This window comes from Argopecten irradians, chromosome 5 (genome assembly GCF_041381155.1).
Source record: "Argopecten irradians isolate NY chromosome 5, Ai_NY, whole genome shotgun sequence".
NCBI lineage: Eukaryota > Metazoa > Mollusca > Bivalvia > Pectinida > Pectinidae > Argopecten > Argopecten irradians.
In genome coordinates, this window is record NC_091138.1 from 40639615 (window position 1) to 40652897 (window position 13283).

Sequence of the window (13283 nt, forward strand, 5' to 3'; positions counted from 1 at the left end):
AAACAATTATCATATTTATTGACACTGGAAAACTCCAAACATGATTCCGATACTGGAACATGCAAATTCTTTAGTATTCTTATTATTACTTCTAGACAAATCCTGTGGGTGAAATCTCCCGAGCTTTTTACTATGCACACAATAAAGAGTTCAACTCCAACACTCTAGTGGCCCTAGATCAAGATTATGGTTCCCCCAGGGGTAGGGATATTGGGGTCTACCTAACTTTACAGCCGCCTAGCCCCAGATTTATATCACCCAACCTACATCTCTATGTGTATTGATTGGCTGAGCGAGATAAGCCGAGCCTGCTAATTCCCTGGTGATCTACTATAGGGCTAGGCTGTAACTTTATTGGGCTACAACACTTTCTGGTATCAATAACCAATTCACTTTTCAAAGTCTATGAGTACTCCAGCCAGAACACAAAGGGCAGATAAAAAGATTTGTTTCTTCTGAATAAAAACCTATAATGTCGCACGTATAATGTCTTAGAGGAATATGACTACTGATGGTAAAAGGATATGAAGAAATCTTGGGTGTACCTGTCAAATAACTATGAAAACAGCTTGGGGTTAGAAGGAACTCCCTTTTATCATCCACAGCCTCACAAAGTCCTAGGGGTCAGAGGGTGCTCCCATTTCCTAGGGGTCAAAGGGTGCTTCCATTTCCTAGGGGTCAAAGGGTGCTTCCATTTCCTAGGGGTCAAAGGGTGCTCCCATTTCCTAGGGGTCAAAGGGTGCTCCCATTTCCTAGGGGTCAAAGGGTGCTCCCATTTCCTAGGGGTCGAAGTGTGCTCCTATTTCCTAGGGTCGAAAGGTGCTTCCATTTCCTAGGGGTCACAGGGTGCTTCCATTTCCTAGGGGTCAAAGGGTGCTTCCTTTTCCTAGGGGTCATAGGGTGCTCCCATTTTCTAGGGGTCAAAGGGTGCTCCCATTTCCTAGGGGTCAAAAGGTGCTCCCATTTCCTAGGGGTAAAGGGTGCTTCCATTTCCTAGGGGTAATAGGGTGCTCCCATTTCCTAGGGGTCAAAGGGTGCTTCCATTTCTCTCCCCAGTATCGTCCTAATCCTGGGGGTTGTGCAGTGCTCCCTTTTATCATCCCACCGATTAGAAAATATTTCTCCAGGAAAATGAGTTGCTACATGCAGGATATTGTAATTGGACCGATGAGAAACAATTTATTGCCCTGTCAATATCAATCTTCCCAGTCATAATTGTTTTTGGAAGCACCTGGATGGGTCCCCTAATGTCAAATCTTAACAAATACACACGAGGCCTGTGTCTGACACTCCAATATATCAGAGACCCCCGCAGGACATCGCATGCTCGTCCAACGGGAAGACGCTACAATTCCGTTATAAATATCATACAATAGGTATTATTGAATAGGTCAGCAACGAAGCAAAAAATATCCTCTTCCATTTCTTTACGCTACAGTTGAGACAAAAAAACTCCAATACATTGCAGCTGGCAGTCTTAACAGGTTCAAAATGCTCTATACTTGTAATATTCTAACCTAAGTGAAATGATAGATAATAATGTCTTTTGCAATATAAATTAAACACTTCAAAGTGTAACCATGACAATCATAATTAATTTCAGCTGTTAATTCCAATATGAAAACATCTAAGATTTATACATGTTGAAGCTACAATATACATTTCCACTATTGTAATATAAGATTTCTTTAGATAGCTGTTTATACCTAAGTTCCAATCAAGATCAGCTGTAGGCTGAAAGTTTGTGTTTAACTTATCTATGATCACTTATGAACTTTGAACTTTGTTTTTGGTGTCAATTTCAACTCTTTGACCTAACATATAAGTTAGCATTGATAAAATTGATTAAATGTTCTGGTGTTCATTTCCCTGAAAAAACCTTTTGTTATTTCACCTCCACCTCTGTGTTGCAACTTTAAATCTCATGTGGGACAGGTACTGACCGCTAGTTGGTGGTTTTTCTCCAGGCACTCCAGCTTTTCTACACCAACAAACCTGGCACGTCCTTATATGACCCTAGCTGTTAATAGGATGTTTAACAAAACATTTTGTTTAAAAGTAAATGAATTTTCAGAAGAGAGACCAGTGAAATCGAGATGCGACTGTCTTCATGAAACTCTTCAAACGCAATGATCTGAAGGTAGAAATAGCCATACACTGAATCAATCCGAGGTCCTGCTTATCACCTGATGTCCATTTGGAATCACACAGCTCCATCTGCTTTGACAGACAGTTTTATACCGTAAATGAATCTTCAGCAAAGCTCTCCGGGTGACCTGGAGTGGGTCCGGAGTGTACACTAACAAAAAGAACATTTTAGGATTTTTTGTTCTTGTTAGTCCTAGGAAATCTTTGGACAATAGTGTCATATCAGGGGGAAATTTTCCAACCTCAACACCATCCGCTGCGAACCAGAGTTGGTTTGAATTGTCAGGCCAAACACAAAGTAATAATGGTCATTATAGATATACAGTGAATCATGCTTTAGTGACCACATCTGTACAAATATCTTCTGGTTATTTTAAAAGACCACTTTCTTAGAATCTCAAATGGCCATTTATAACACAATTTGATCTCTGAATAGAGACCTGACTATTCACTTGGGTGGTCCTTTATAGACAGGTTTGACTTTACATTGGGCGGTCTTTATAGACAGACAGGTCTTTATGACAGGTTTGACTGTATCTTGGGCAGTCTTTATAGACAGGTTTGACTGTCCCTTGGGTGGTCTTTATAGACAGGTTTGACTGTCCCTTGGGTGGTCTTTATAGACAGGTTTGACTGTCCCTTGGGTGGTCTTTATAGACAGTTTGCTTTACTTGGCGTCTTTATAGACAGTTTGACTGTATCTTGGGCGGTCTTTATAGACAGGTTTGACTGCCTCTTTGGTGGTCTTTGTAGACAGATTTGACTGTCCCTTGGGTGGTCTTTATAGACAGGTTTGTCTATGCCTTAGGTGGTCTTTATAGACATGTTTGACTGTCTCTTGGGCAGTCTTAATAGACAGTTTTGACTGTCCCTTAGGTGGTCTTTATAGACAGGTTAGACTGTATAAGTGTGCTCTATGATTCCCCTTAATGTACATCAGTAAAATTTTGTCCACTCAACATCAGTAAAATTTGTCCACTCAATTTACCTAACAAGCAAAAGAAGGAGGTAAAAAGCATTTACAGCAAAAAAGAATGTAATTGGCCCACCAATGAAATTAAATCATGCAGGACTAAAAATGCTGAAAAATTACTTCTATTGGAATATCATGATGAAGAAAAAAATAAATTGCAGCAATTTTTTTTCAAATACTGTGAAAGAAGAACTAAAGAGGTCTCAATCACAAAATTAAACTGTCCTGAAATTTATTATGCATGATACGCAGAATCATGTACCCACAAAAATCTGTTGCTTTACAGTTCTCACCATGAATATCATGGCAAATTCATAAGAATGAATTAAACACAACCAAAACTGTAAGGCGTCTGCCTCCATAATAATTATACAAATAAGTCATGAATCATTAGGGTTATGGAACCTCTAGCTGTCTACATTGTGTCACAGACACACAAAAAGTCTACATCTCCCTCATTCCATATAATGGTTTTGTAGACAATACGCAGAATGGTCATTTCAGCGAAAAACAAATCAAGCCTCTATGATGAGTTAATTATCGGACTTTCCCTTCCGACTAACTCCATCACTTCATTCTAACAGATGTTTGCTTAACTTGATGGTGCCCTATTGTCAAGGCCTACAGATTAAACAGGATAGAGAGACTGTATTGGCAAACACTATTAAACAGTGAGATTATTTCTCCAACCAATCGTCCTCCAGATTACTATTATTGTTGATATCAATATATATATACATATATACATTGTATATATAAAACCATTGTTTTTGTAGATTATGTTTTACCTAATGCTTTTCCAAGAATATTTCTGAATTTTTACCTACCATACAAAAAAAATCCTTCAGTTTGGTAAGATTTGATTAAATTTCAATAAACAGGAATAATGAATGAATGTCATGTCTGGAGAAAACCTAGACACTCCCTTATTAAGGTTATATGTTATTTAGAGGTAAGGGGCTATTGGTGTAACGTTCAATCATCTGCCATAACTTTATACCAATAAGATATTCATGTCTTGTCTAACAATAGATCCCAAAGGGATCTTGGTGCTTACCATAAAATTATCTATATCATTTCAAACTGCCGTTTGAATTGGTTCATGGTGTCAAAATTAACAAGATTTTGATTCATTCAAAGGTGTCAAAATTAACAATATTCAAATTATTCATGGTGTCCCAATTAATAAATTCGAATTCATTCATGGTGTCCAAATCAACAAATTCCAATTAGTTCATGGTATCCAAATTAACAAGTTTCCAATCCACTCATGGTATCCAAATTAACATGTCTCAAGTCACTCATGTGGTCCAAAATAACAAAGTTCCAATTCATTCAAGGTGTCCAAATGAACAAATGTCCAATTCAGTCACAATGTCCTAATTCACAAGTTTCAAATTCGCTCATGTTGTCCAAATCAACAAGTTTCCAATTCACTCACATTGTCCAAATTCAAAAGGTTCCAATTCACTCATGGTGTCCAAATTAACAAAATTACAATTCACTCATGGTGTTCATATCAACAAATTGCCAATTCACTCATGGTGGCCAAAGTCAATAATATTCAAATTCGCTCATGGTGTCAAAATTCACGAGTTTCTAATTCACTCATGGTGTCCAAATTAATAAGTTTCCAATTCACTCATGGTGGCCAAAGTCAATAATATTCCAATTCACTCATGGTGTCAAAATTCACAAGTTTCTAATTCACTCATGGTGTCCAAATTAATAAGTTTCAATTCACTCATGGTTGCCAAAGTCAATAATATTCCAATTCACTCATGGTGTCCAAATTAACAAGTTTCCAATTCACGCATGGTGCACAAATTAACAAATTTCAATTCATTCGTGGTGTCAAAATTAACAAGTTTCCAATTTACTAATGATGTCCCAAGTCACATTTATCTCTCTTTTACCATTCTACTGGTTATTTTTGCATGTGAAAAATTCAAGATTTTGACTCAAAATTGAAATATTATGTAAATTTCAGTAAACCAAATCTTAGTGATAAGGCTATGGGAGTCCATTTGATTAATTACCTGTTGTAAAACATTTTGTACAAAAACTTTTGCGACTTCACCATTTTCCTTGAAAATTGCGAAAACATAATCCCCATAGAATTACCAGCAGTAATTAGAGCTAGACAGATAGAGTAATTAGTACTAATGTTTTACTAATTAATGTTAGGAAGTAATACAAATAAAGCCATTCAAATGCTTAGAAGGCTCTAACATAGACTATAGGCAGCTGGATCAATTTTGAAATGTTTCAATAACAGTTTTAAGATAAATGTCACAGGGTTCCCTCGAGATAAGATAATACAATATGTAGTGGAACAAACTCAATGTTATTGCAATAGATAACCAATTAGCACGCATAGGAAGTGTTGTCATTTGTCAGTTCCTCAAAGCGTCTGTGCTGAATAGTCCTGGTGGGATTTCTTCTCTAAAACGTTATCAAATAACACCGAAATGGTTCTCCCTTAAATTTATCAGTACCACGATCAAGTCAGCCAGAAAACGTCTGTCCAGAGAGGACTCTCAACTAGGAAGGACAGCCATTAACAAAGGAGTAAGACAATATAGAAGGACAGCAAAATTAACCCTGAAATATATACTGCCTTACAAACAGTCCTATTTGGTTCATCGAAGTACAAAATATACCGATACACATCAATACAACAAAACCAAACATTATCATTCTGTTGGGGTGTGTTTCAATTACATTACAGTCATTTTCCTTAAAGAATTGAGCAAATTGAAAATATACCTTTTGTCCATACAATGTCTTACATTCTACTAATAGCTCTAAACCTCTGAATTAAGGCGTCTAGATTAAGTTGAAAGACATTCTTCAACTATTCTTCCATATCAAAGTTTATTTTTCTGACATTCTACCACTTCCCTTCCACATTTTGGTTTTTCTGACATTCTTCCTCTTGACCTCCACATTCAGGCTTGTCTGAATTTCTACCACTTGCCATTCACATTTATGGTTTTTCTGATTTTCTACCACTTGCCCCCCACATTTAGGGTTTTTTCTGACATTCTACCACTTGCCCCATCATTTAAGGTTTTTCTGACTTTCTAACACTTGCCCTCCATATTTAGGTTTGTCCGACATATCTACCGCTAGCCATTAAGCTCTGAATTTTGGTTTTGACATTGTTCCAAAACATGACATAAATTTGGTGGTCTGGATGATGTTTGGTGTTTTTTCCTTAAGAACTCGACCGGTATTCTGTCCACCTGCCAAAGCATTGCATGTTTTATAAAAATACTGATGTTATAAACAGCGCGGAAAACAAATTCAAACAAACAGATAATTACAAGCCTTAGAAATCTCCACAAAACAATAAATGTTTTTACAAATGACAACAGACAAGCAGATTTTAAAAACAAAATGTCCGTCACCCATACAATAGCTGTAGCTCAATCAGAGTTTGTTATACTCGTCATTTTGATGAATTCTATCGAGATAATCTGCCAAAGCCATTTGCAGCATTAACCCGACACACAAACAGACATTAACATGATTAAACATGATTAAAATCGATCCGCTAAATTCAATTTTGGCTGTTTAATAAGGGGCCTATTACATCATATCGCGATGTTTTCTAGCTCGCTCTCCTAGTCAGCATCACATTGAACCAGTCATTAGAGCACTAGTGAGGCAAACATTTCAGGTGAAATTTGGTTAATCATGAGGGCTTTAATGTAATACATTTTAATTAAGGGAAATATCAATTTTGCTCCTGGGTAAAAGTTTCCAAATCTTTTTCTTCTATTTTTTTTTTCTTTTTTTTTTTGAAGGTGCAAGAAGTGTTCTATAGTAACTAGAAGCTAATAACAAGAGGCCCAGAGAGCCTGTATCGCTCACATGGTTTGTAATGCCAAGTAATGTTCTGAAAACAGGTTCATTGTTTCTTTTCTGAAGGAATTTGAATATTTACTTCATTTTCCCTATTGGGCCCTGCCCCTCCTGCCCCTAAGGGGTCAGAGCCTAAATTTATACAAGTTCTGTTCCCCTTCCCCAAAGGATGTCTGGCCAAATTTGGTTGCAATCCATGCAGAACTCTAGGACAAGTAGTAATTTATAGGATTTACCTCTATTTCTCCTATTGGGCCCCGCCCCTCCTGCCCCTGGGTGGTAAGAGCCAAAATTTATACAAGTTCTGTTCCCTTTCCCCCAAGGATGTTTGTGGCAAAATTTGGTTACAATCCATGCAGAACTCTATGACTAGTATAGCAATTTACAGAAAATGTTGGCGGACGGACAGACGACACGCCAAGACATAAGCTCACTGGCCCTTCGGGCCAGGTGAGCTAAAAATTTTGCAAATAAACAGAAATTGTGAAAATATCTCCAGTTTTAGATCTTAGAATATCAAAACATACTTATTAATTAGTTAATTAGCATTAAGATGTTATAATCAATATTGAAACAGAAAATGTCTTTGATTTTAGAATCAATAGTTCACAAGAGAGAGATATCATATAGATTTGTCCATTCGCCGTAATTGGTGCCCCTTCCCCTACAAGTCCCCCCTCACCTTTCCTGGAGAAGGAGTTGAAGCTTCTAACATCAATATTGTATCCCATATTATATGAACTTGCAAGTCTTTTATATGAGAATCATGTTATAATAATATGTCTCAAAGACTAAAAGGCATATGCCTGTTAACTGTAACAGATAATGTGTCATGAGTACAGAAAGTGTTAAATTATGGCTGGCATTTTGCATCCAGAACTTACATGTTGGTTCACTTAATAAGCCCCCCACCCCCTTTTGTTACAACTTTTTAAGCGCCCTGGGAGCTAATTACAGCGAACATGGTATATTAATTTACAGGGATAACAAGATTTGTTAAAATGCTTCTAAATGCTATAATCAATAGCCCACAATATATTGACTATTAATGTAATATGGATTGTATCTTAGTGGGTAAATGCTTACTTAAATGTAGGGCAAATCAATGGTAAGCCATTGAATAATGACATACATAGCGTGATGCATCACAATCAATTCTTAATGTCTCCAAGAATATACCATTCAGTAGAATTAAGGACTTATGATGTCTTTGACTGATGGACTTTATAATAAAAAGTGTTGCTTTTTCTGTTAGAGATTCAATCGGATAAAACTGAGTCCACATTATCTTTAACGCAGTGGAAATAAGGGTTTGGGGAGAGTTGGCTGATCCGAGAATAACCACCATCGGAAGCTGGAATCATCCACACAGGAAGCGCGTACAGGACTTTTCAGCATTACGACAATATTTAACGCGGTTCAACTGGCTCTTTGAAAAGACGTGGAATATATACAGAAAAGTTCCATTACAGTGTACTTAACAAGCAGGGGAGAAATCTGTAGGCTCTAAAGTGAAGGAGACAAAGCTTCAAGTTGGTAGCGAGGAATGCAGCACCAGGGATGTGTGAATATATCCTTGTCACTGTAACTAGCAATCATGACATCAGCATGGTAAAAGCGGTCGATGTAAGAAAAGCTGTCTAACGCAACATTGATATGTTCCCGGGAGCATTAGAACCTAGAGTTAATCTGAACTGTATATCGAAATCATCTATGAGAGTTACTTTCATTCTCGTTGTCATCAACAGCTTGAAAGGCAGGACAATTTCTTTAGCATCCCCCGATGTGGTCGATCAACATTATGTAAAACAATATTGAGAACCACCTGAAACGCAACCCCGTGCATTACGTTGGTATTTGGAGACAGAAAAACAGTAAACATCTCGCTAAGTGTTTCATTTCGTTTTGCTTTCTACATTACAATAAACTTGGTCTTTGGGTCGGTTAAGAACTAAAAAACCACTTATGGTTTATGATTTTGATATGACAAAACATGACGCTGAAAGTGAATCGGTGAGGGACAATACCATTACCTATGCTTTGTCAATTAATTCTTCATAATTCATACACATCATTTACCATAAATACCAAGGTTGGCATAAGTGCAGGAAGCAAGTTACCAAAGATTTGAAAAACGAGCAAATGTAAGAATTTAAGCAATTGCAGTTTAGACATTAATCAAACTAAAATAGTTTAATTGAAAACATCTTTATTCCCTATACTTTAGATATATGACATACATACATGATTTCAAAATAAAAATATCTTGAAAGTTAAAGAAACTATAGCTTGTAAACAAACAAAAGCACAAAGAAGACAGTATGAAAAACAAGAAGGTTTAAGTTGTTTTATTTGTATAGGGTTCTGAAATGCGAAGAAAAAAAACAGTTATAGGGCCATCTTGGGGTCACTGATATTAGGGAACATCTGAACGCTAAAAGAATAGAAAGACAAAAAGAAAGAAGAAACCAATTCCAGATGTTAAGTCTTCAAATGAGTTGGATTAAGTAATCAATGAAGGTGTTTGAAGACGACTGCACTGAATCAGGCGAAATTGAATTAAGATTGGTTACAAATAAGAGAACCAAATTAGTGCAGGATGGTAGTGTTACGGAAGATTAATTGTCTCGAAGATAAAATTTTGCTGACAAAATCCATAGTCATGAAAGCCAATGAAAACTCAACTCTGTAAAAACTGTAAATATGAGCCTTTCAGTTTATTCCCATCGCTCTGCAGATCGCTGCCAAGCCTGGTAGTGGTGGTAATGAGAAATGTCACACCAGTAAAACGAACAGACATGAACTGCTGTAGGTGCTATTAAAAGTCTATGGACAGCCGTACTGTGATCATAGCAGTCTATGGTAGGTAATAAATACAGAGGAAAGTCCACCAGGATATCTTTTGTGTATAGGCAATAGATTAAAAGGCAATATCATATCTATTAGTATTGAAGAAGAAATATAACACCGACCTTTGACCTTTTGACAACCTTTTCCCCGACCACTTCCTACCCTTAACTACTCAGTAAAACCTTCAGTAGTCATACTTCACATATACTTCAAATCCCAATACTATTCAAAATCTATGAAACACAGAACTATCAAATCTTTCTTCAACAATCTTCTGGCGACAATTAAATTTTTAAAGAGTTTTGTGGATATATAAAGGAATATCAAATAAGGCCAATGAAAGCCGTTTATGTCTGCTGAAGGGGCTGTTTAAGGTTGGTGCGACTGTACCAGACACAAATTAAATGTCTGCTGACAAGACAATTAGTGTACACTATGACAAATTGAGTAATATGTCATTATTTCATGATGCCTACAAAAGTAACATTCGCTGACGGGCCTTTGTTGAAGGTTGGTGTGACTGAACCAGACACAATCTAAATATCTGCTGACAAGACAACTAGTGTGCACTATGACAAATTGTGTAATATGTCATCATTTCATGATGTCCACAATAGTCACATCATCATTTATAGTAATAAGATGCTGTGGTGGCCGAGTGGTCAAGATATTCCAATATGCAAATGCATTACCACAAGCCCTCTGAGTTTTGATTCCCAGGTGGGATAGTTGCTTGGCTGATCAATCGCTGGTTGGTGGTTTTTCCCTGAGTAATCTGGCTTTTCTTCACCTTCTAAATGTGGAATTTCCATAAATGACTCTGACTGTTAATAGAATATTACACCAATTAATCTAATCCTAAAGTAACATCCTATCTCCAATAAGGCTTTCCTGTAATTCAAATAGGATAATCAATTTTCTTTACTGTGCTGATAAGAAAAATAAAAAAAATAGCTGAAAAACTGAGAGCTTAATAGATATATTGATTTTCATTTTGAATTTTACTATATTTCTTTATTTCATCGATACCTCATCTGGCCCTAGTTTTGACTAGTGGATGTTATCAAGGTAATGAGCTTTCTCTTTCTACAATACATCTAGAACTTGTACTGGTCAGTCGACAATGACAGAATACCTAGATGTTTTACATAATGGACATATCCCTGGGTAATTTCTTCTCTCCGCATAGTAGTCAGGCGACTCGATTACTGGTAACGAGTATTTTCATCAATTACTCCTTCGAGTCTACGGCTGCCTTATGATCTGCAAGCCTCGTTTGGAGACACGGACAACAAAAGCAGTTTCTGCGAACAGGAAGTCTGCAGTAGTTAGTGATGGATTATACCTCAGGCTAAAATCAAACATTCAACAGAAATGTACTTCACATATCAGGTCAATGACCAAATAAATCCGGAGTCAGAACTTTTACCAGACACTATATATCCTTGCCTAGCTAACACACTTTGGTGGCAGATGTCCACGGCAGAGTGCACTAGCCCTTCCTCTCTCCTTGCCTAGCTAACACACTTTGGTGGCAGCAGTCCATGGCATAGTGCACTAGCCCTTCTCTCTCCTTGCCTAGCTAACACACTTTGGTGGCAGCGGTCCATGGCATAGTGCACTAGCCCTTCCTCTCTCCTTGACTAGCTAACACACTTTGGTGGCAGCGGTCCATGGCAAAATGCAACAGCCCTTCCTCTCTCCTTGCCTAGCTAACACACTTTGGTGGCAGAGGTCCATGGCATAGTGCACTAGCCCTTCCTCTCTCCTTGCCTAGCTAACACACTTTGGTGGCAGCGGTCCATGGCATAGTGCACTAGCCCTTCCTCTCTCCTTGCCTAGCTAACACACTTTGGTGGCTTTGCTGAGTGTTTGACAGCCTAGGAATCTTATCCCGAGGGTTGAGATCTCCTGTACGTCACACCCCGAAGAGGGTGAATGATTCTTTTTCTCTTACCCCGTGTACCACTTTGTGTCTCAAATAAACATGTCACTTATATAAGCGAGGATGACGTAACCTCAATTAGTACATCACGTGACGAAATACTGGATTCTGATTGGCTATACACATGGCTACTATTTGCAATAGTGCAAAAGATGGCGGACAGGCTGTTGTGTGCGGGGATGGAAGCAAATGTTGCTTTTCTACAAAAGACAGTTACTCATGTTCCTTTGGCTCGGGCACTATTCCATCCCTTGACAATACTATGAGGTAAAAGTGCCCTCTAACAACCAGGCCATAATAGATAATTAATCGTCGTCCTCGACGTCTTTTTGACGTTATTTCATTGTTGTGGTGACCTTATGATACTATTACCGTGACGTCATGATACTGTTGTCGTGACATTTTATAATTGTTCAGCATGTGCAAAGATCTTGTGTAGCTTGTCTTTACCCTAGGGTGAGATAGAAAAATCTCACACCGATAAAACTGTGGATATCCTTGTCTGGGGTTAGAGATAATTCCTTGTCTCGCTCTCAAGGGGGAATTCTATTAGACTTTGTACCTTGGGTGGGCTGTATTATTAAAACAGGTTTGATTGTACTCCATCTAACTATTTCACATTGATAAGATATTAAATTCTTTTTGCTTCCCATTTCTGGTTCATGAAGGAATCAAATAAATCTATATTGTAACTTTCTTAGCGGTGAAGTTGTCAAGTTTTGAATACATAAGCAATCAACTGAAATAAAATATTCAGTACACATCAAATTGAAATCTTGTTTAAATGGTTTAAAGAAGAACTTGTGAATTATAACAATAGAGAATAAATGTACTGGTCAGATATATCTCCAAATATTACATATCAAATATCAGTTTAAGCATTTCAATGATAGTGATACAGAACCAAACACTCACATGATCAGTCATTCTGTTTTTTTCAGAATTGGAACATTATTCTTCATAAAATGGTAACCTATTATATATATATATATAATATATTAACCTATTATATATATATATATATATATATTAGCGGTTAAATTTTGCAGGATGGTTATTTTTGCTTTATTTGCTGTTTTCCTGAAATCTATCAATTATAAACAATAGCAAAATATTACGAGTTTCACTCCTGTTATCAGCAGTAATATTGTAGCTAAAAGACTTTTCGACAGAAAATGCTGTCGTCTTTAGAGCTACAGTTGGTGTCTATTACTTCTAATGGAGCAAAGTAATTATCTAAATATTTGCATGCATTTTTTCGTACTTGTTTTATATCGCTAACCCACTAGGCAATCAAACTTAACCATATAAAATAACAAATTATCAGCGAGACATTTGGTTTTACATATGCACATATGAAGACCTTTCTGAAGAGAATTTATACCGCAAGTCTACAAAGTATGAATTTGACGTTTTGTGGGCGGTACGGTAGGTATTAAGAATTGCAGGTATGTTTGTTTTCGACAAAAATGATATTTAAATGCTTGTATACACACA

General features: G+C 37.1%; 2 protein-coding genes across 6 annotated transcripts in view; one reads left to right on the top strand and one right to left on the bottom strand.

Moving 5' to 3' along the window:
* LOC138323854 (exportin-6-like) overlaps positions 1 to 13283 on the top strand; it is a 603808-nt gene that overhangs the window by 435729 nt on the left and 154796 nt on the right. The window lies entirely within an intron of this gene.
* Positions 1 to 13283, bottom strand: part of LOC138323852 (calcium-dependent protein kinase C-like) — a 156000-nt gene that overhangs the window by 70695 nt on the left and 72022 nt on the right. The window lies entirely within an intron of this gene.